The 22,720-nt window shown below is 42.1% G+C and overlaps 1 protein-coding gene across 2 annotated transcripts in view; it reads right to left on the bottom strand.

Annotated features, from left to right (window-relative positions):
- Positions 1-22,720, bottom strand: part of MAP7 (microtubule associated protein 7) — a 210,459-nt gene that overhangs the window by 186,813 nt on the left and 926 nt on the right. The window lies entirely within an intron of this gene.

The following is a 22,720-nucleotide window of genomic DNA, read 5'->3' as shown; positions in this document are numbered from 1 at the left end:
GTGCTGGGATTATAGGTATGAGCCACCTCGCCCAGCCCCCTGAACTCTTCTCCAGCACTAAGGAGCATTTTCAATTAGATGTGGTACAAGCATCCTTGCACGTCACATGCAGATATAGAGGCTTTTAAATCAGTCCCCATGGGAAATGGGCATGCAGCCCTCCAATAGTCAGTCAGGTTTTGCAATTACTTTGTTTAAATCATTAAAGTGATAAATGTTGTATTAATAGAGACTTTGTACAAATTTGAGAGAAATGAGACACTGCCTTGTGCAACAGGGTTGATTTTACAACTAGATTGGCTTTACCTTGCGTAAAAATATTCTGTGTTATAATTTTAAAATGTATTCACATGTATGGGTAAAAACACTACCACTCAGCTACTATAATTAAAACAGTCCCACAGGCCCCTGAGCAACTGCAGGCCCCACCCACTTAGTCCACAATAAATTTATGTCTCTTTGTCCTCCTACCCTGGCTGGTTGGCATCTCTGGCCTATGTCCAACCTGTGAGTTGGATGAATATGAAACAGAGTCAAACTTGCTGATCATTGGGGAAGTAAGCTCATGAGTTGGGCCTAGCTGTCACAACGTTATATAAAAGACTAACATGTAGTCACATGCATACACATACACACACATAGAGTCAGCTTTCTGTTCACATTTATGCTTCCTAGACTCCTGTGACCATAAAGTTGGAAAACAGCACACTCCATGAATGAATCCAAGAAATCTGCTTAACCAGTGAGAAACAAATCTAAAATTTCCCTTTCTAAAAGCCCAGTGAGCTTTACGAAAACATTATTGAAAGAAAAAAGAGCCTAATTTGTACTATTCAAGGGCTAGAGCTGAAATCAGAAAGTATTACTGCGGATTGAATGGTCTGTCACCAGTAAATTACAAGTTCCACATATGTATAAGTTATTTACTTTTCATCAGGGTCCAGAAGTTCCAAAATTCTTTTCCACATTTCTACATTCGAGGAGATGGTTAATTCTTCAAAACTCCCGGACTTCAGTAATCTTTTAAGTATTTAATGCATCTTCCCAAGATAAACTGCAATTTATTTCTAGCAGGAGTTTTAACAATATTTTTACGCAACTTAAAACCTATGCATGATTTTGAAAATGACAAAGCCAACACAGGTTGACATGGAATCAAACAACCACTAAGGAACAAGGTTCCCATTTGGTTCTTTGCCACTCTATTCTTAAAGGGCAGCCTCAGAGTTTCCTAGAATTACGCCACTTACTGATGGCTTTTGTGACGATAAAGGCACAACATTCTTTTTTTTTTTTTTTTTTTTTGAGGCGGAGTCTCGCTCTATCGCCCGGACTGGAGTGCAGTGGCCAGATCTCAGCTCGCTGCAAGCTCCACCTCCCGGGTTTACGCCATTCTCCTGCCTCAGCCTCCCGAGTAGCTGGGACTACAGGCGCCCGCCACCTCGCCCGGCTAGTTTTTGTATTTTTAGTAGAGATGGGGTTTCACCGTGTTAGCCAGGATGGTCTCGATCTCCTGACCTCGTGATCCGCCCGTCTCGGCCTCCCAAAGTGCTGGGATTACAGGCTTGAGCCACCGCACCCGGCCAAAGGCACAACATTCTGCCATCTTGCAGCATCATGCATAGCGTCAAAGAGGCTGGAGAAAGAAATACTGCACAAAGAAGTATCAACCCTTTGAAAGGAAAAGGCAGATTTGCTTTGATCTTCTTTATTTGACCACTTTTTGTTAACAGGCATATAGGAAAAACAGTAAATACTGCCCTAGTAGTGGTGATGCCATCAGCCAGAAGTACCAGGTCCCTGTGGTGTCTTTTATAACATTTCTATAAATCTTCACTGCAAAACACTTCATGGCGCCTACAGAGTCCATTTTCCCACGTCTGCTCTATCATAAACAAATTTCAAACTCTAGGGATTCATTTATACAAATGTGAGGTGTGGATACTAAGCTTTAAAACCCTTTCCTAAACGTTAGGTGTGAAATGCCACATTAAACCTTAACCCAGTAGCACATATTAGAGTGCCTCTCAGCCCTAGTATTCATTACTCTCATTGATACTACTTCATTAATGTGCACCACATGAACTTCTGAATTACTTGACAAAAGTTAAATGTGCAAAGATGTCCTCTCCTCTCACAATAATTAGGCTAAGAAATCCAGTTTTATAGATTCCAAATGAGGCAAAGAAATCAATCTCTGAGTTCAACAGAAGATTCATACAGATGCCTGGACTGTGTTTCTGTAAGTTACCTAATTCACTGAGGGTCTGTGAGCAGTTTAATTTAGTGTTTAGTTTTATTGTTGAGCCACACCATTAGAAAGATAAGAAAATGAAACAATGGTTCCTTGACTTGCTTTGCTTTAGGAGTAGTAAAATCATGTCAAAGATGCCAGATGGGGTGCTTTGGGGCATGTCATCAGAGGGGATACAGAGCCAAAAGGCATAATGTTTTCACCAAACAGAGGCAGTGGGGAGCCATTGAAGGGTATTGACAGCTAAATGTGTGATCCAGACAGGCCAGGATGAACTTGCAATGAGAAAGAGAGACGGGACAGAGACTAGTTATGTAACTACTTCGTCCAAGTGGAGAAAAGGGATCAAATGGTGGCCATAGGGATAGACATAAAAACAGGAATATGAGAATCAATCATGTTTGTGTTTTTTAACAGACACCCCTCTAGCAGTGTGAAAAACTTATCCATAGGCTTGAACGTGAATACCAACCTCCTGCAATAGTCCAGCTGAAAGATGGAGAAGTGGGCAATGGAAAGAAAGGTAGTTAGTGTTTTTATTAAAGATTAATATGACAACAAGTGCTTTATATCCATAGATAAAAGAAAGCTAAGAGATGGATAGACTAAGGTCCAAAATGATCTCAAAGAATGAAATAATGAGCTATACTTAGACAGGATACAGCCTATTCAGTTTATTCCTACTGAATAAGCTATATTCTTATTAATTCAGTAGGAATAAACAGGAACATCTCTTTTTATATTCAAAAAAAGTTCAACTGGACAGGTATAAAATGAAGACCTACCCAAGCTGCACCAGAAACAAGGAGAGCACTTGGACAACAAGCTCACTAAACATTATCAGCGCACTGAGGAAGTAAAAACCCTAACAGTGTCACAGTGGAATCGGCAGACACCAGCATGCCTAATAGAAGACAAGCGTTCTCTGTTTTCTGGTCCTCATATCACATGGTACTCGCAAGGTATTTGAAATAGGATGATAAATGAGAACACATTCAGAAGAGAGTGACCTAGGACTTATCATGAATATTCTAGGCCATAACATAGGAGACATAACACAGGAGAAAATAAGACAAAGACAAGACTCCAGACGAATAAAATAACAGAATTAAAGGTTAACATATGGAAGAATTTACACTTTTAGTGGAAGTGTAAATTTAGTTCTGGAAGAGAAAACTGATAACAGTGACTGGAAGTTACCAGAATGTAAAAAGTTATGTTTCTTGACATTGAAGATAGCTGTGCGTAAACACTGATCTGGGATGATGATGTTGAATTAATGCACTGTTCACAGTTGGAATTTTTTTTTTTATCTCTAGAGCTTCTTCTGATCCTGAGACTCCATGACTTGATGCAAATGAAAAGTCAAGTTATATAGCCAAGAGAGAACACTCAGGCAGAGGGAAAAAGCAAGGCTGAGATAAAGCCCTTTCCTTTGCTGTACCTGTGCATTTACTTACTCACATGGCTTCATTTTGTAAGCAACTCTGCGTTTCATTATTTTACTTATTCAACTGATGGCCCAGAGGATTTAGCCTTAAATGCTAAATCACAGAAACAACTGAACTTCACCAGGTGTTTGGGTTAGAAGAGGGCCACACTGGCCAGGCGCAGTGGCTCACACCTGTAATCCCAGCACTTTGGGAGGCCGAGGCAGGCGAATCACGAGGTCAGGAGATCGAGACCATCCTGGCTAACATGGTGAAAGCTCGTCTCTACTAAAAATATATTTTAAAAAATTAGCCGGGCGTGGTGGTAGGCACCTGTAGTCCCAGCTACTTGGGAGACTGAGGCAGGAGAATGGCGTGAACCCAGGAGGCGGAGCTTGCAGTGAGCCGAGATTGCGTCACTGCACTCCAGGCTGGGTGACAGTGCGAGACTCCGTCTCAATAAAAAAAAAAAAAAAAAAAGAAGAGGGCTACACTACTCTGATCTCTGCACCTGCAGCTTCCAGACTTCCCACATTCTCTCACCCACAATGTAATGAAAACCTACTGATACACACGCTTGTAATCCCAGCACTTTGGGAGGCCAAGGCGGGTGGATCACCCGAGGTCGGGAGTTCAGGACCAGCCTGACCAACATGGAGAACCCCCATCTCTACTAAAAATACAAAATTAGCCGGGCATGGTGGCGCATGCCTGTAATCTCAGCTATTCGGGAGGCTGAGGCAGGAGAATCGCTTGAACCCAGGAGGCGGAGGTTGCAGTGAGCCGAGATCGCGCCATTGCCCTCCAGCATGGGCAACAAGAGCCAAACTCTGTCTAAAAAAACAACAACAAAAACCTACTGATAAAGATGAACAAGAGAGTTTTCCCCTCAATGAGCTAATTTGTTATAGGTGGATCCCTATAGCTATGTGACTTGAGAGATGAAATCTATAAGTTTGTGAATGAAGAACGATACTAAAGAACAGCAAACCAATTCAGTGTATGACTTTATGGGCATTTTAAGGATAGTGATACACTAAGTCTTTAGGACAGCAAAGCATTGGACAGGTGAAGAATATTCATTTCAGAATGTTTTAAGACTTTTCCTCAGTCCCATCTGTGTTAGTCTGCTTTGTGTTGCTATAAATACCTGAGACTGGATAATTTATAAAGAAAAATCTTAATTTGGCTCACAGTTCTACAGACTGTACAAGGAGCACAGTGCTGGTACTTGCTTCTGTTGAGGGCTCAGGACGCTTACAGAAGGAGAAAGGGGAACAGGTGTGTCACATGGCAAGAGAGGAAACAAGAGAGATGTCAGGCTCTTTTAAACAACCAGCTCTCACATGAGAACTCACTCATTACCATGAGAAGAGTACCAAGCCATTCATAAAATTGGCTCCCATGACCCAAACATATCCCACTAGGTCCACCTCCAACATTGGATGTCATATTTCAACATGAAACTGTATCTAAACTGTATCACCGTCTTTTGCTACTTTGCCACTCTTTCCATTTCTTTCTCCTAAAACCTCCTGAAATTAAAAGACATCCATTTTTTTACTGCAAGTTTAATATCCTGTTTTTACCTTAAAAAATCAGGAAAGATTAATTTTTAAATTTTATCTCTTAAATAATTAAAATGATTTGTATGATTCCAGGTAAAAACTGTTAATTTTCTTCCTGAGTGTCAGTGTATCAGTGAGGGTTCTTCCAGGGAAATAGAACCAACAGTATTTTTGGCTATTTCTCTGGAGAGAAATATATTATATATAAAGACTTATTTTAAGGAATAATGGCTGCTGCCACTGTGGAGGCTGACAAGTGTGAAATGTGTGCAGCAGGCTGGCAGGCTCGAAACTCAAGCAGGATTTCCATGTCACAGCTTTAAGGCAGACTTCCTCCTCCTCCTTCTTTCCCAGGTCTTCACCTGATTGGGTTTGGCCCACCCGTAGCCAGGATAATCCCCTTCACTTAAAGTCAACTGATTATAAATGTTTATCATAGTTACAAAATACCTTCCCAGCAACATCTGATGTTTGAGTACCAGAGGTGAGCCCAGTTGACACTTAAAATTACCTATCAGTCAGTGACCTCAGACAGATTAAGATACTACATTCCCACATTCAAGTCAACACGCTGCGAATAAAAGCATGCATTCAAAAGTCAAAGGTTTATGTATCAATGATCACAATCTTCATTAAATAGGATGGCTACTATTTACTCAGATAATTTTCCAATACCGTAACGGTCTATTAATATAATGTTCCTACAGTTGGGGTCAGGATATCTTAGACTTATTAAATCCCTCTTTATTTTCACTAATGATCACCCTTTGAGAATCAAGTACTGGTGAGCTTAAAAGCGTTATCAAATAAACCCTTTTAATGAGAACTAAGCAGTCTGTTCATCTGAACATTAAATGATTCAGAAAGTACAGATATATAGATTACAAAAAAAATCTTTCTCTATTATAATGAAGTAACCCCACTTTCTCAATCAGTAGAAACTAAAGTATATAGATATGTACATGGGGGGTGGAGAGAGGTTTGGATAAAATGCTTTTCATGAGAAAAGTGTATGAAGGTTTGAGGCACTAAACTTTATTTTTTGGTTTATTTATTAACTGAAACCAACTGATACAGTTTGGATGTTTGTGTCCTCCAAATCTCATGTTGAAATGTAACCCCCAATGTTGGAGGTGGGGCCTGGTGGGAGATGACTGGATCATGAGGGTGCATCTTTCATGAACGGTTTAGCGCCACCCCCGTGGTGATGAGTAAGTTCTCCCTCAGTTAGTTTACATAAGGTCTGGTTGTTTAAAAGTCTGGGACCTTCCCTTACCCCACTCTCTTGCCATGTGAACGTGCCTGCTCCCGCTTCACCTTCCACAATGATTGTAGGCTTCCTGGGACCCTCAGCAGAAGCCGAGCAGATGTCAGTGCCATGCTTGTACAGCCTGCAAATCCCTGAGCCAATTAAAGCTTTTTAAATTGCCTAGCCTCAGGTGTTTAAGTTACACAAAAAAGGCCCAACACACCAATACTGACAAAAGAAAAAAAATTACATACAATTCTCCAGCATAGTTCTGAAACCAACCTAGAGGAAGGAAGCACCTAAAAGAAATGCCAAATTACATAATTGTGGTAAGTTAGAGGCTTGGTACATTTTCCTTCAGTGAATGTCACACTGAGAATTGTCAGTAACCAACCAGAACACCAAAAGCCTTTAAGCTAAATTATAAAGATATAAGTACATTTAGGATTGAGTAACAAGCTTAGAAGCTCTTAAAATTTGTAACTGCTAAGCAAAAAATATTCCTAATGCATCAATAATTTTTTCAAAAACCTTAAAGTATTAATTTCCAAGAAGTAGATGTTACTAGCAATCCAGTACGGTATTTTTTGTTTTGTTTTTTTGGACAAATACATCTTCTCTTAGGCTTGACTGACCTAGAGTCATCAAGATTTTAGGGGGCTCTATATGAAAATATTAACATCTCAAAAAGATTAACAGGTTGGTAAGCACTCAGGAGACACCTACTTCATCTCTCAAACCCTTTCACTTTTCATATCCATAACCTAAACCCATGGATGGCAGCTTAGGAAGGATTATAATGACAAAGGAGCCTTTTGGCAAACTTCCTAAAACACCCCAAATGACCATTTTGCCTTTTTCATAAAGTGTAATGGCTATACTCCAGACACCTGCAATGTTGTAGTAAAAAAATCAAAATCATAATAAAAAATCTCTCCTTTCTCTTAAATTTTTTGCTGGAAATACTTCTAGCTGGCTCCTGTTTCCACAGGCATGAAGACACTTGCCCCTAAGTTCCTGAAATAAGCAGTAGCCATGTCCCTTTACTGCCCAGAGCCCGACTTTATCCAGCGCACTGGAAAAAGACCATGTTTACAACAAAAAGAGGGAGCTTTGTATAACAAAAGCTGTTTTGAAAATAACTGCAAATCTGCAAAGTGTTGAATGAACATGTTTCCAGATAGGGACATCTGTAATAGAAAGCAACACTGTGCTATGTAAGAAAAAATCAGCTTTGCACATTGTACAAGGGGTTCAGAATGCCCAATTCACATGTGTCTGAACTCCATATCCAGAGTCCTAATTCTGAACCTTCTGCCCCTTCCTTCTGGCATTTCAAACATAGGCCTTCTCTCCTCCAAAGCCTTCTCGTTTTTTTTTTTTTTTTTTTTTTTTTTTTTTTTTTTTTTTTGAGACAGAGTCTCGCTCTGTCGCCCAGGCTGGAGTGCAGTGGCCGGATCTCAGCTCACTGCAAGCTCCGCCTCCCAGGTTCCCGCCATTTTCCTGCCTCAGCCTCCCGAGTAGCTGGGACTACAGGCGCCCGCCACCTCGCCCGGCTAGTTTTTTGTATTTTTTAGTAGAGACGGGGTTTCACCGTGTTAGCCAGGATGGTCTCGGTCTCCTGACCTCGTGATCCGCCCGTCTCGGCCTCCCAAAGTGCTGGGATTACAGGCTTGAGCCACCGCGCCCTGCCCTCCAAAGCCTTCTTGAAGACTTACTTGCTACTGTGGGTGTCATTAATGAGTCCTGCAACACTCTCACAATGACATGTGGGTCTCATCACATATATGGTTTAGATTTGTGTTGCACAGTTGGTTGATGATTGGAACTCTTTTTCTTTTTCTTTTTCTTTTTTTTAACTTTGATGCTGTTCTCAACGAGCAGCAGATAGATGTTGGACCTGATCAGTTTGTAAATAAGTTGAAGAAATGACATTCTCAAATCTGTCCATTTTAGACACCGCTGGGATACCGAGGATTGAATCTGAAATGCCAACCTAGGGTTCTTCCCTGTGAGGCTTCACTGGAGTATAAGATTATGGGGTTTTTCTATCCAAAGTCATTTGAGTCTCACAGGTCTTCTAGACTAAAAATAGCTTCCCACTTCTCAATTTATTTCCATACTTTCTTTTGACTGTTGAGACATCTCTTCTATTTATACTCTATCTGGGCCTTATACAGTCACTGCACAAAGCATATGGATGTAACTTTTTATATACACAGGGAGGGCATCTTCACCAGGATATTGGGATGGGTTTATTCCTAGTGTTAAGTAAATCCTGTACAAAACTTATTTCAATAATAATTCAGTTTTATTTTTACTGAATAACACGTTTTAATATTTCAAAGATGGCATCGGGAACACTTGTTTAATCAATTTCCACAGTGGCTACTGGACATAAAAAGACAATTTGGGGGTTATTGTTGGGATAATCTCAACCCAGGACCCATCTGAGGAAGTGAAGTATTTTCAGATTTACGAAGTTATGAAATTAAATAATTTTTATTTTTATTTGTTTTTTTGAGACAGAGTTTCACTTTTGTTGCCCAGACTGGAGCGCAATGGCACGATCTCGGCTCACCGCACCCTCCGCCTCCCGGGTTCAAGCGATTCTCCTTTCTCAGCCTTCTGAGTAGCTGGGACTACAGGCATGCGCCACCACACCCGGCTAATTTTGTATTTTTAGTAGAGATGGGAGTTTCTCCACGTTGGTCAGGCTAGTCTCGAACTCCCAACCTCAGGTGATCTGTTCGCCTCGGCCTCCCAAAGTGCTGCGATTACAGGTGTGAGCCACCAGGCCTGGCCGAAATTTTTTAAAAGATATAAAAATCTAAATTCCAAATTGAACAAGATATCATTTTCTTAGCGAGAAATGTGCCTCACATACATGCCCACACACCACACCCAGGATACACCTTGTAAATGGTCTTCTGCAACTTAAGAAATTTCTTCTAAAATTTGTGACTTTAATAAGACAACTCACTGATATTTTCTATTTCATGTATGTACTTTGCTTGAAGAAACCCAAACTGCCTCCTGCTTCTCACGAACATCTTGTGGAAGGCAAGTTGTATGTTTCCTCTATTTTCCTGGTAGAGAAGCGTAGTCAATGTGGTGCTAGTGCCTTGTTTACAGTCAGAATGGGTGTTAGGAAGTCCATCTCTCTATGGCTTAAAGCAACATACCTCTGTGGCAATATTTTAGCAAAGGACTTAAAATTTAGAACTATGGGCCAGGCGCGGTGGCTCATGCCTGTAATCCCAGCACTTTGAGAAGCCGGGGCAGGAGGATCACTTGAGCCCAAGAGTTCGAAAGCAGCCTGAGCAATATAGCAAAATCCAGTCTCTACAAAATGAGAGAGAAAAAAAAAATTAGCTGGTGCCTGGCATAGTGGCGTGTACCTGTAGTCCCAGCTACCTCAGGGGGCTGAGATGGGAGGGTCGTTGGAGCCCAGATGTCAAAGATGCAGTGAGCCATGATGGTGCCTCTGCCCTCTAGCCTGGGTGATAGAGTCACCAGAGCAAAACTCTGTCTCAAAAAAAAAAAAAAAAAAAATTAGAACTATGATATAGCCATTAAAAAAACACTTTTGGATTCCATGAAAATAAGCCAAGGCCAGACACAGTGACTCAAATCTGTAATCCTAGCAATTTGGGAGGCCAAGGTGGGTGGATCACCTGAGGTCAAGAATTCAGGACCAACTTGAGCAACATGGTGAAACCCCGCCTCTACTAAAAATACAAAAATTAGCTGGGCATGGTGGCGGATGCCTGTAATTCCATCTACTCAGGAGGCTGAGGCAGGAGAATCACTTGAACCTGGAAGGCGGAGGTTGCAGTGAGCCGAGATTGCACCATTGCACTCCAGCCTGGGCGACAAGAGTGAAACTCCGTCTCAAAAAAAAAAAAAAAAAAAAAAGCCAGGAAGGGCTTTTACGGGTGTTTAGCATGATCACATAACAATCTAAGGGTCTCACAGGCCAGTGTACAGCAATCTCCTGGAACATTTGACAGGTAAAAACTATCATCCAAAGTGCTTTAATGATGCCTTTGATCCCAGCGCCAAGCCTATGACTATGTGATCACACAGCTACAATGAGGTCTGAATCATCATTACATTCTGATGCCTTCATTACGGAGAGCCTACTGTGATAAATAAAAAATGGCTTAAGGAAGAAACTTAGTATGCCAGGGTATGCCCATCGTTTCACAGTAATGCAATACTAATCTTCAGAATTATGACAAGAATTATAACAAACACTTGGTGCTTATGCTGTGTCAAGTACTGCTCTAAGAACTTCAGTATTAACTCATTTAATCCCTGTAACGGTATTACCAATATCCCATTTTAAAAAGGAAGACACTGAGGAAGAGAATGCTTACATGACATGCCCAAGATCCCACAGGTACCAAGTGGTGGAGCTGAGATTGGAACCCAGGCAGCCAGACTCCAGAGAACTTGCACAAAATAGTAGGTTACAATTACCCCTAAATAATTAGTGTTAGTTTTGAGCTTCAAACCTCACAGTCTCACACATGCTCAGTTTCTGAATAATCTTAAAGAGAAATCAAAGATACTCTTTTTTAAGGATCAGTCCCATCCAACATCCCCTACTGATCTTTTCATTTTGGCCTTGGACTTCACAGTTAGAAACACACTAGCTGCAAAGAGGAGAAAATGAAAGGAAATCATACTGCCAAAGGTAAGCCCTCCCAGAACAAGCTTCAAATCACAAAAGATGGCACAAAACCTCAGGAGCAGGCATGAACACAACTCAGAAGTGCCTGTAAGCTGGGTGTGGTGGCTCATGCCTATAATTTCAGCACTTTTGGAGGCTGAGGCAGGAGGATTGCTTGTGTCCAGGAGTTTGAAACCTGCCTGGGCAACATAGAGAAAACTCATCTCTTCAAAAAATAAAATTAGCCAGGCATGGTGGCATGCACCCATAGTCTCAGGTACTCAGGAGGCTGATGTAGGAGAATTGCTTGAGACCAGGAAGTCAAGGATGTAGTGAGTCATGACTGCGCCACTGCATTCCAACTTGGGCGACAGAGCAAGGCCCTGTCTCAAAAACAAAAACCAGAGGTGTCTGTACACATTTCAGTGTGTAGAGCCAGAGATGATAATTTTAGGTGATAATCAAAGCACAAGTTGAATAATCCTGCTAAGAAAAAAATGCACAGTAAAAACCGCAGAGGTTACCAGCTGGGCCTTGGGCACAGCAGCATGCGGTGAGAAAGAAGAGAGGTGAAAGAAAGAAAGATTAGCCTGAAGGGTATTAGCATCTGGTCACACGGAAGGGAGAAGGTCATACTTGGGTCAACTATTTATAGATAGAAGAAACAAGCGCCAGTCTCCAGAGCCAGGGACCTGGTGATTAGAGGTCAGGAGTCACTAGAAAGATCTCCGGGAAAAATGTATAATTTTCTACGAAATACTTAAATACCTACCCCAATTTAACCTTTCCTGGTTTTAAGGGGCAGGATGGAGAGGAAGGCAGTGTGAGAGCTAAGCAAAGTCGAAAAAAAGAAAGTTGAATGGTCTTTTGTCTCACTGCACATATTCATATAGAAATGTGCATACATGTGGACACTGAGTATATGTGTGCATATTTAGCTATTCAATTGTCCTCATACCTGTATTCACATCTGTATTTCCTTCAAAAAAAGTCCTGGGGCAAAAATAAGAGATAACTTGAGTAAACTCACTAGATTTAGGGCAATTGCCATTATGATTTTCCATGCGGTTTCCATAAGCAAGGTGCGCACACTTGACACCACCCACCAAAACGGTCAAATGGAAGGAATACAATAGGAAATGGTTCTGAATCAGTAGTTCTCAGCACTGATTGCACACCAGACCATCTGGGGAGTTTTAAAAACACTGCCACCTGACTCCCATCCTGCAAGATCCTCAGATAATTACCTTGGATGCCACCTGGGCATCCTGATCTTTAAATGGTCCCCAGGTGATTTTAAATCACTGCCAAGATTGAGAGCCAATGATGTGAATCAGTGATACTCCAGCACATGGGCCCAATGATCATTTCAACAACATAACCTTAGGGTCAAGGAGTGACCCATATTTAAATGAATCCACCAGGCCTGTGGTGAAGGCTGTCACTGAACTAATTTGGAGCATGAATAGAAACCAATCCAGCTGGAATGCAAGAAGTAAGTAACCAGGTCCTGGCTGGTGTGCCTGCCAGCCCAAAGACTTGGGTCAGGAGCTTCTGAGAACCAGAAGCCCAGATTCGAATCTTGAGAAGCAGCCAAAAGTTTTGCTACAGGAACACATCTTACAGTCAACTATTATGCACATTATTGCAAACAAGGAAGCTTCATGATGAGGGGTGGAGGTGCTAAACGAAGGGCTCCTTTCTAGAATTTCATCTTGACAGTTAAACTGATCCTAGAGAACTTCTTTTCTACATTCAACAGTGTTGGGGAAATAAGTTTTATACTCAGAGGTTATGCCATAGTGAAGGACAGTTCTCTTTACCAGAAAGCCAACTCCAAAAAGAAAGCTTTCGTAGGATTTAATTTTAAAAGTTACAGAAGGAGAAATCTGAAGATACCCCAAATCTCAATATGCTAAATTTAAAGATATATGATTTATTAACAGTGCCTATGAAGTGCAGCTCACATATGCCAAGTGCACTGCTCCCAGCCTCCTCCCTACATTGTTTTACACCCTGTGCTCGTCTGTACCATCTGGTCAGGTGTGTCAATCCTCCTTGGCACTTTCTCATGATTCTTTTTTTCACAACTATTCCTAAAGGAGCATCAAGGATGAAGAACTGTTGAATGCAGTTCTTCTCATTGTCAAATACTACATATTACTCTTCAAATCAAAATTCAAAGTGGGGCTGGGAGTGGTGGCTCACACCTGTAATTCCAGCACTTTAGGAGGCTGAGTTGGGCAGATCACTTGAGTTCGGGAGTTCGAGACCAGCCTGGCCAACATGGCAAAACACTGCCTCTACTAAAAATCCAAAAATTAGCCAGGCATGGTGGTGGGCGCATGTAGTTCCAGCTACTCGGGAGGCTGAGGCAAGAGAATCATTTGAACCCGGGAGGCGCAGATTGCTGTGAGCCAAGATCATGCCACTGCACTCCAGCCTGGGCAACAGAGCAAGACTCTGTCTCAAAAAATATATTTACAAAAAAATTTCAAAGTGGTTCCTAATAAAAAAACCTTATAGATCTTTTTCAACAGGCTATTTCTCAAATTAAAAAGATACTAAGGAAAATAATTACAGAAGAGAAAATCCAAATGCCATTTAAATATGTCAACCATAACTCACAGTTTTACAAGAGCTAAGATAGTAAAGAGGTAGACAGCACCACCACTAGAAAACTAGACAAACACTAAAACTGAATTTATAAAAAAAGAATAAGCCTAAATACCATGAACATTTAGCCTATGGAACCTCAGACCATGAGGAAGTGATGAAACGTCCAGTGACAGACTATCAAGGCTTTACAAAGCACTGTATCTGAGAACTGGTAAGTATTCAGTGTGACAATACAAAATGTGCCAATAAGGAATTAATCAGGGTAATAAACAGGTATATGACCAACATGTCTACCTTTCTAACAACAAAACAAGTTATTTCCAAGTTCTAGAAAGCCATATCTCAAGGGATTAGAAGACAGACCATTAAGGAGGAAGAGAGAACTTGAATTGGCAGGGACTGTGCTATATAATGGCACTTCCGTCCATAATCAACTCAGAATGCATACTCCACAGGAAATAAGAGATACTGTGGCTCTTCAAGCCAGCAACGGTGTGTGAAAATTAAAAAAAAAAAAAAAAAAAAAAGAATAAAAGAAATACTATGGGGAAAAAAGAATGAGGGAGAATAAAGATATGAGCGCCAAATACAAACTCCATATTATACCTGGGCTCTGGGATCAACACTACCTCCAGGCTTTCCTAATTCATGTGAGCATGGGTTAGCATTAAAAAGGCACTATTTTACTTTGAGGTGATTACATTGCTTTACTCAAAGAACTTGGTGGAATGGCTAAAGTTTTAAAAACAAACAAAACTAACAATGCTAAGTATGAGTGAGGATGCAGGGCAACCAGAACTCACAAATGCTAACTGTAACAATGTAAAACCGTTGAGACGCTCTGGAAAAGTTTGGCCATTTCTTATAAAGTTTAACGTACAGTTACATGAATCAGTAATCCCACTCCTAGGTATTTACTGAGGATAAATGAAAACTACGCTCACACAAAAACCTGTAGGTAAGTGTTTACAGCAGCATTATTCATAATTGCCAAAACCTGGGAACAACTCAAATGTTCTTTGATAAACCATCTGTGATACTTCCATACAATGGCAAACTACTTCATCAAGAAAAAGGAAGGGACTACTAATATGCACAACAGTGTGCCTGAATCTCAAAAACATGATGCCAGGTGAAAAATTCAGACTCAAAAGGTTATGCAATGTGGGGCCAGGTGGCTCACGCCTCTAATCTCAGCACTTCGGGATACCGAGGCTGGTGGATCACCTTTGGTCGAGAGTTCAAGACCAGCCTGACGGGGTTTCATAGAAACCCCTTCTCTACCAAAAATACAAAATTAGCCGGGTGTGGTGGTGCATGCCTGTAATCCCAGCTATTTGGGAGGCTGAGGCAGGAGAATCGCTTGAACCCAGGAGGCAGAGGAGGTTCCTGTGAGCCGAGATCATGCCATTGTACTCCAGCCTGGGCAACAATAGTAAAACTCCGTCTCAAAAAAAAAAAAAAAAAAAGGGTTACACAATGTATGATTCCACTTTTATGACATTCTGGAAAAGGCAAAACTAGGAACGTGGTAAACAGATCAGTGGTTGCCAGGGGTTAGATGTAGGAAGAGAGTCTCACTACAAAGGTGCAGCATTAGGGAATTTGGGTTGGAGGCAGAGGACTCTTTGGGATTATGTTAACAGTGGTGCTTACATTACTCTATACATTCAACAAGAACTAAAAAACGAAAAGAAAATGAGTAATTTTTTTGTACATAAATTTTTTATTTATTATTTATTGAGATGGAGTCTTGCTCTGTCGCCCAGGCTGGAATGTGGTGCTACTATCTCAGCTCACTGTAACCTCTGCCTCCCGGGTTCAAGCAATTCTCCTGCCTCAGCCTCCTGAGTAGTTCGGATTACAGGTGTATGCCACCACACCTGGCTAATTTTTGTATTTTCAGTAGAGACAGGGCTTTGCCATGTTGCCCAGCTGGTCTCAAACTCCTGAGCTCAAGTGATCTGCCCGCCTCAGCCTCCCAAAGTGCTGGGATTACAGGTGTAAGCCACTGCACCTGGACTGTACGCAAATTTTTAAATAAATTTTTAAAAATCCCTCTGCCTATTCAAGGATTTGTAATTTTTCCTTTCACCAGCAAGCTTTATGGGAGGGTCTATTAAATTGGCTACCTTTCCTTCCCAAACTGCTTATCTAATAATCATTTATAATCTGATGTAGCCCCAACTCTTGCACCAACAACTGAAATTCCTCTTCTGGGGTTGGTCAGTGATTACTTGTAACCAAATGAACAGCTTTTTATAAAATGTCTTCATCAGTCTTTGAATCCCTTACCTCTCCATCCTTCTCAGCAGGTGTGACATTGCTCAGCTGTGCTTTTCCATCTGTCTGCTTTGCTGGTTCTTCCTCCTCCCACGCTTTACATGTCGTCTCACCCTTCTGTGGTTTTTCTGAGCTCTCCTCACTCCCAAACCTTCAGTCATTATTCCTTTATGGGTGAATCCCAGAGTCCTGACCTCTATTTTTCTCTTTTAGTCCTATACTTCCAGTTGCCTTTTGAACATTTCCACTTATAGATCTCTCTTATACCACACATTTTCATATCTAAAGCAGAAGGTTTTTTTTCCTGTTTCTCCCACCAAAACCTGATTCTGCTGGACACAGTGGCGCATGCCTGTAGTCTCAGCTACTCGGGCAGTTGAGCCAGGAAGATCACGTGAGCTCAGGAGTTCAAGTCCAGCCTGCGCAACATAGCAAGACCCGCCCCCCCCCCCACCTCTTTGGGGTAAAAAACAAAACAGGTCCTCCTCATGAATACTTTCCAGTAAGTCAATAAACCAAACTCAAACTTGGAAGTCTCATATGTCACCTTTTTACGTGCAATCCTTTGACACATGCCCCTGCAGAACCTTAATCGTCTCTTCCTATTGCCATGCTAACGACTGCCTGGATTTCTGCTGGAATCTCAAAGTTGGTGTGTATGTCACCGAACTCTTCTTCAGCCCATCCTCAAGTCTACATTGCTACTTTGAAATGAGGACTGGCTGAGTAGACCTAGCCCTTCATTGATCTCCAGAGATTTGGCTAATCTGGCTAGGCAGATGTTTCTCATGTATTCCCATCCCTCCAGATGCACCCTTCCTAAAGCAGTAAAAGAAATCAATGGAAGAGAATGACTTTCCCAGAGGCAGGAATTTTGCTTTCATCAGCTAAAGGCACAGCTGAGCTCTTGTTAGAACTTGCAATCAAGATTTCAAGATTCATGGGTACAGAGCTACCTGACTATGCCTGCTTTAATCAATATTCTTTATTCTCAAGCATCCTCACTTCCCCCCACTACCCCTTCCCAGAAAAATATACTAACCTCTCAGTTTGGCCTTCAGCCCTTCCACAATTTGGCTTCAGTGAACAGTCATTCCTAACTGATCTAGGACTTTCGTTGAGCTATACACGTGTCAATATGACCAAAACTTTGCTCTTTTTCACATCTGCACCTTTTTCTCCTTTTCCTCCATCCAATTTTATATCCCACTTACCCACTTTTAAAAGTTTATTTTTTTATTTTTTAAAACAAATTTTTTTTTTTTTTTTTTTTTTTTTTGAGACGGAGTCTTGCTCTGTCACCCAGGCTGGAGTGCAGTGGCCGGATCTCAGCTCACTGTAAGCTCCTCCTCTCGGGTTCATGCCATTCTCCTGCCTCAGCCTCCCGAGTAGCTGGGACTACAGGCGCCCGCCATCTCGCCCGGCTAGTTTTTTTGTATTTTTTTAGTAGAGACGGGGTTTCACAGTGTTAGCCAGGATGGTCTCGATCTCCTGACCTCGTGATCCACCCGTCTCGGCCTCCCAAAGTGCTGGGATTACAGGCTTGAGCCACCGCGCCCGGCCAAAACAAATTTTTTAAATTTTATTTTATTTTTGTGAGTAAATAGTAGGTATATTTATGTGGTACATGAAATGTTTTGATACAGGCATGCAATGTGAAATAACTACATCATGGAGAATGAGGTATCCATCCCCTCAAGCATTTATCCTTTGTGTTACAAACAATCCAATTACACTCTTAGTTATTTTTAAAAGTACAATTAAGTCACTGTCTATAATCACCCTGCTGTGCTATCAAATAGTAGGTCTTATTCTTTCTTTTTGTTTTTTTCAGACGTGGTCTCGCTCTGTCGCCCAGGCTGGAGTACAGGGGTGCAATCTTGGCTCACTGCAACCTCCACCTCCCGGATTCAAGTCATTCTTCTGCCTCAGCCTCCCAAAGAGCTGGACTATAGGCGTGCGCCACCACAGGCTAATTTTTTTATTTTTAGTAGAGATGGGGTTTTACCATGTTGCCCAGGCTGGTCTCAAACTCCCGGCCTCATGTGATCCGCCTGCCTCTCAGCCTCCCAAAGTGCTGGGATTATAGACGTGAGCAACTGCTTCTGGCCTTTTTTTTTTAAACAAAACAAAACAAAACAAAACGAAACAAAACAAAAAAACCCATTAACCATCGCCACCTCCCTGCCACCTCTCACTCCCTACCCCCACTACCCTTCTCGGTCTCTAGTAACCATCCTTTTACTCTCTATGTCCATGAGTTCAATTGTTTTGATTTTTAGACCCGACAAACGAGTGAGAAGATACGATGTTTGTCTTTCTGTGCCTGGCTTATTTCACTTAACATAAAGATCTCCGGTTCTACCACTTTTTAAAATTTAACTTCAGTGCTGTATCCAGTATGCTCTTCCTGCTGACCATAGCCGGAAGTGATTTCTCCTTCACCGAACTCTCATAACCTGCAACTGTTTGTTGGTGAATTCTGTCTTCCTTGCAAAATTCAAGGATCATTTGTTCAACAGCCTTCTAACCACCACAATGCTGAATATAAAGAAGGCACACATTTCTTTTTTTTTTTTTTTTTGAGATGGAGTCTTGCTCTGTCGCCCAGGCTGGAGTGCAGTGGCCGGATCTCAGCTCACTGCAAGCTCCGCCTCCCGGGTTTATGCCATTCTCCTGCCTCAGCCTCCAGAGTGGCTGGGACTACAGGCGCCCACCACCTCGCCCGGCTAGTTTTCTGTATATTTTTTAGTAGAGACGGGGTTTCACCGAGTTAGCCAGGATGGTCTCGATCTCCTGACCTCGTGATCCGCCCGTCTTGGCCTCCCAAAGTGCTGGGATTACAGGCTTGAGCCACCGCGCCCGGCCAAGAAGGCACACATTTCTTATTCTAAGCCTCAATATTTTCAATTCTTACATCAATACAAGGCCTGAGTTTTTAAAAACAATTCTTCCAAATGATTATTTCTCATGCATTGGGAAGCAAAGATGTTAGAATTTTTTTTAGAGAAAATGCCAGTGTAAATAAACTGTGTAAAAATATTTCACACACGCCTATCAATATCACATAAATGCATGCTCCTGAGCACAACTGCCTAGTCTAATAATGTTTCCCCCTACTTAGCAAGATGTAAAGGTAACAGCCATACAGGATGGGAGAAAAGCTATCTAGCTACGCAAATGAAGCATCTCTTTCAAACGGGACAAGCTTAATACCAAATTGTCATCTGAGCCCCTATTTGTAGATATTTAATGTAGACCCTGAGAGTTAAGTGACACCTACAGGGTCACTTTCTCATATGGAAAAGTTCATGAAACAATGGTCACAAAAGAGGCCATGTTCACCACACACGTTGCTAAAGTGGACAAAAAGCCCAGTTCCAGATTCTAAGTCATGACTCATTTCCCAAAATATCAACGGAATTGACAGGTTATTGGTATTAACTTTTTCCTTTGTGCATCAAAGTTTCCTGAATTAATCAAAAGCAGCTTTAAATTTGCTTTTAGTTCAGGAGGTTTTTAAAACAGGCTATCAAACTAGGAAATTAGTGCTGTACACTTGCTTTCCACAGCTCTTGAACATGAACATAAAATTAAATACACAAAGCTTGGATCAAGGCAGTTTTGTGAATATCACCCGACGTAGGTCGACTACTCAAAACAGCCTGAAGAAGGACTTGACATCCTCTAGTGGTGATGTCTTAAACTTGTTTCCAAGGCAATTTTTTTTTCCCCAGCTCTTACTTAACTTTGGCTGTTGGCAAGAAAAATCTATTGGAAGAGCTTTTCATCCTTAAAAAAAATAAACGTTTTCACTGCAAGGAATGTGATTTGACTAACTTTGAGAAGCAGATAAATATATACCCACAGAAATATAGTTTTTAAATGTTGGATTTATATAATAGCTTTTGATACACTTAAGAATGGTCTCATTTCATAGGCTGCACGCCACCACTGTCAATTCATCTTTGATACACACACACACACACACACACACACACACGCACACACACACACAACACACATAATTCTGAACACATTACAGGTATCATTTTTATAATAACCTGATATTCTAACCTAAAGTGCCCTAAAATTAGACCAGTCTTTGTACAGAGACACAAAAACTAAGAGCTATTTAAGAGTGGACTCACCAGGCGCGGTGGCTCACGCCTGTAATCCCAGCACTCTGGGAGGCCGAGACCGGCGGATCACGAGGTCAGGAGATCGAGACCATCCTGGCTAACACGGTGAAACCCCGTCTCCACTAAAAAAATATAAAAAAATTAGCCGGGCGTGGTAGCGGGCGCCTGTAGTCCCAGCTACTCAGGAGGATGAGGCAGGAGAATGGTGTGAACCCGGGAAGCGGAGCTTGCAGTGAGCCGAAATCGCACCACTGCACTCCAGCCTGGGCAACAAAGCGAGACTCTGTCTCAAAAAAAAAAAAAAAAAAAAAAAAAAAAAGAGTGGACTCTACCTCATAATAATGAGATCTAAAAAAATTAAAATTAATCCCTCAAGAAATGTTGCCATTTAAGGTGGCAATTTTCAACTCTTGATGGTAATACAGGTTTCTCTGTCCACCGCCACCCACCCACCCCCCATTTCCATACACACTTCTGATGGTTTAAAAAAATGAGACTTGCAGTATTTGGATGTGTATAATGTGAAATATGTTCACCAGAATAAAGTGCTGAATTAAAGTCTCATATTCAGACATAGGTCATGTGTTTTAAATACATGGAATAACTTAAGTTGTTGAAATTCAAACAATCCCACTTGTTCTCTCAAAATAACTATCATCTAGAGTCAAAAAAAATACATTTACACCTTCCTTCTTTCTTTGGCACCTGCTGACACAAATGCTTCTGAACACTAAAAACATTAATAGTAATCTTGGGGTAGAAAAATAGGAAAGAGATGTGAGGCCAGAATTAAGTTTTCAGTGAAATTATAATTATTCAAGACCAAATATAAAATGTGTCCTTTGGAAATTGAAGTTCTTAGGCAAAAGTGTAGAAGAAATGTTTTCTATGAAGGAGATAACAGCCAATTTAATTCCCTTTTTAATAAAAGAAAATATTACACTGACAGGCACATGGTTGATTTGTATATTAATTGTTGGAAGCACGGCCTATTCCTTAACATGTTCAGGCACTGAATATGCTACAGTTTGTAGTTAGTTCACTTACGTCTGAACAAGTTGTTCATGTGCAGATTCTAGAAACTATTTTTGAGCACAAATTGACACTTAGCTCGCTAGAACAATGTTGTTTCACACGCAGTTACTGAGTCAGGGTTAGGCACCAAATCATGCCGTATATTTACAAAAGAGGACGCTGCTCTCCCGGGGCCCTCACTTGGGGAAGCCCCGTCCCAGCGTCTAGCTCATCAAATTCCCGAAAGCAATTACGAAGGCATCTCTTCTCCACCCCAAACCAAAATAATGATCTACCAATCTTGCAAACACATTAAGGCAAACTCCCTACAGGAAGGAGCATGACTTAAAAATAAATAAGTTCAAGGTACTTTGTCAGTCTTAACCTCAAGTATCTTGGCTGAAGGGATTAAATCATAAGACGTTGGGTACCCAACCTCTTCCTAGCAATAGCAGATACATAATTTGCAAATACTGTTTCAGAGCTCTGTGGACCTTTCACGTTAAAATAAGCATCCTTGACTGTGGGGAGACAGTGATTCTTACATTTAGGAAACAATTGCTTCCGATTGTGAGTGTACGGAAGTGGAAAACAGCTTGCAATTGGAGAGTCTAATAATTGAATTTCTTTTTAAAGTAAGAAACTGCCTCACCGTCCCCATCCCCAAGTGTAGGAAGATACAGAAACAGCTTACTGGCCAAGAATAGAAGAGGGAACCAGTGGGGAGGGATGGATTTGCAAGATAGCCTCTGGAGAAAAAAAAACTACGAGGGAGAAAAATCGGCTTCATACTATGGAGAGATGGGCGGGGGTGGGAACCCTTGCTGCTGGTCTTGGGGACGTGATCCCCTGTCCCCAAGTGTGCCCCTGGAGGTTGTAGGGGAGTGGTATCCTCAACACAGAGGCCTGACCACCAAATCCCAGGCTGCAGAGCCAACAATTCTCCTTTGGGCTCCTGAACAGACTGAAAACAAAAAACTCTCGAAGAACTCTGACAAGTCAACGAATGTCTGATCCCGTCAAGCCCACACTCGCAACCCCGCACCATGCAGCACTGGGCCCCGGCCCTCCCGAGCTCGGTCCCCTCGGACGAGGGTCGTCGCCACTGCGGGCACCGGGTTGGGGGGCGGGCCGCTCACCCCGCGGTCCTGCCCCACACCGACCCCGCCGAGGAGCCCCTGGCACCCGGGGCGACCAGGGAAGGCGGGAGGAGGTGCCCAGAAACTGCTCGTCCTGCCAATCGCACCTGGCCGACGACTCTCTGGCCGCTGGCTCGATCTGGGGGATACGATTTCCCATTCAACTGAATTAGACCAGAGCCCGCGGCGGGGAGGTCAGCGGCCGGGATCTGTTGCCCCCCACCCGCCCGCGAACCCCGGCTCGCCTCCACCTGTTGCGGGAAAGTCGCAGTAAAGCGCTCGAGGGCGGCCGGAACCCCGGCCGGGGAGAGCCGGACTGCTGAGGCGCGGCGGCGAAGGGCGGG

The sequence above is a fragment of the Rhinopithecus roxellana genome, chromosome 4 (genome assembly GCF_007565055.1).
Source record: "Rhinopithecus roxellana isolate Shanxi Qingling chromosome 4, ASM756505v1, whole genome shotgun sequence".
NCBI classification, from domain to species: Eukaryota; Metazoa; Chordata; class Mammalia; order Primates; family Cercopithecidae; genus Rhinopithecus; species Rhinopithecus roxellana.
Note: the sequence above shows the minus strand (reverse complement) of the source record. Positions and strands in the feature narration are given on the sequence as shown.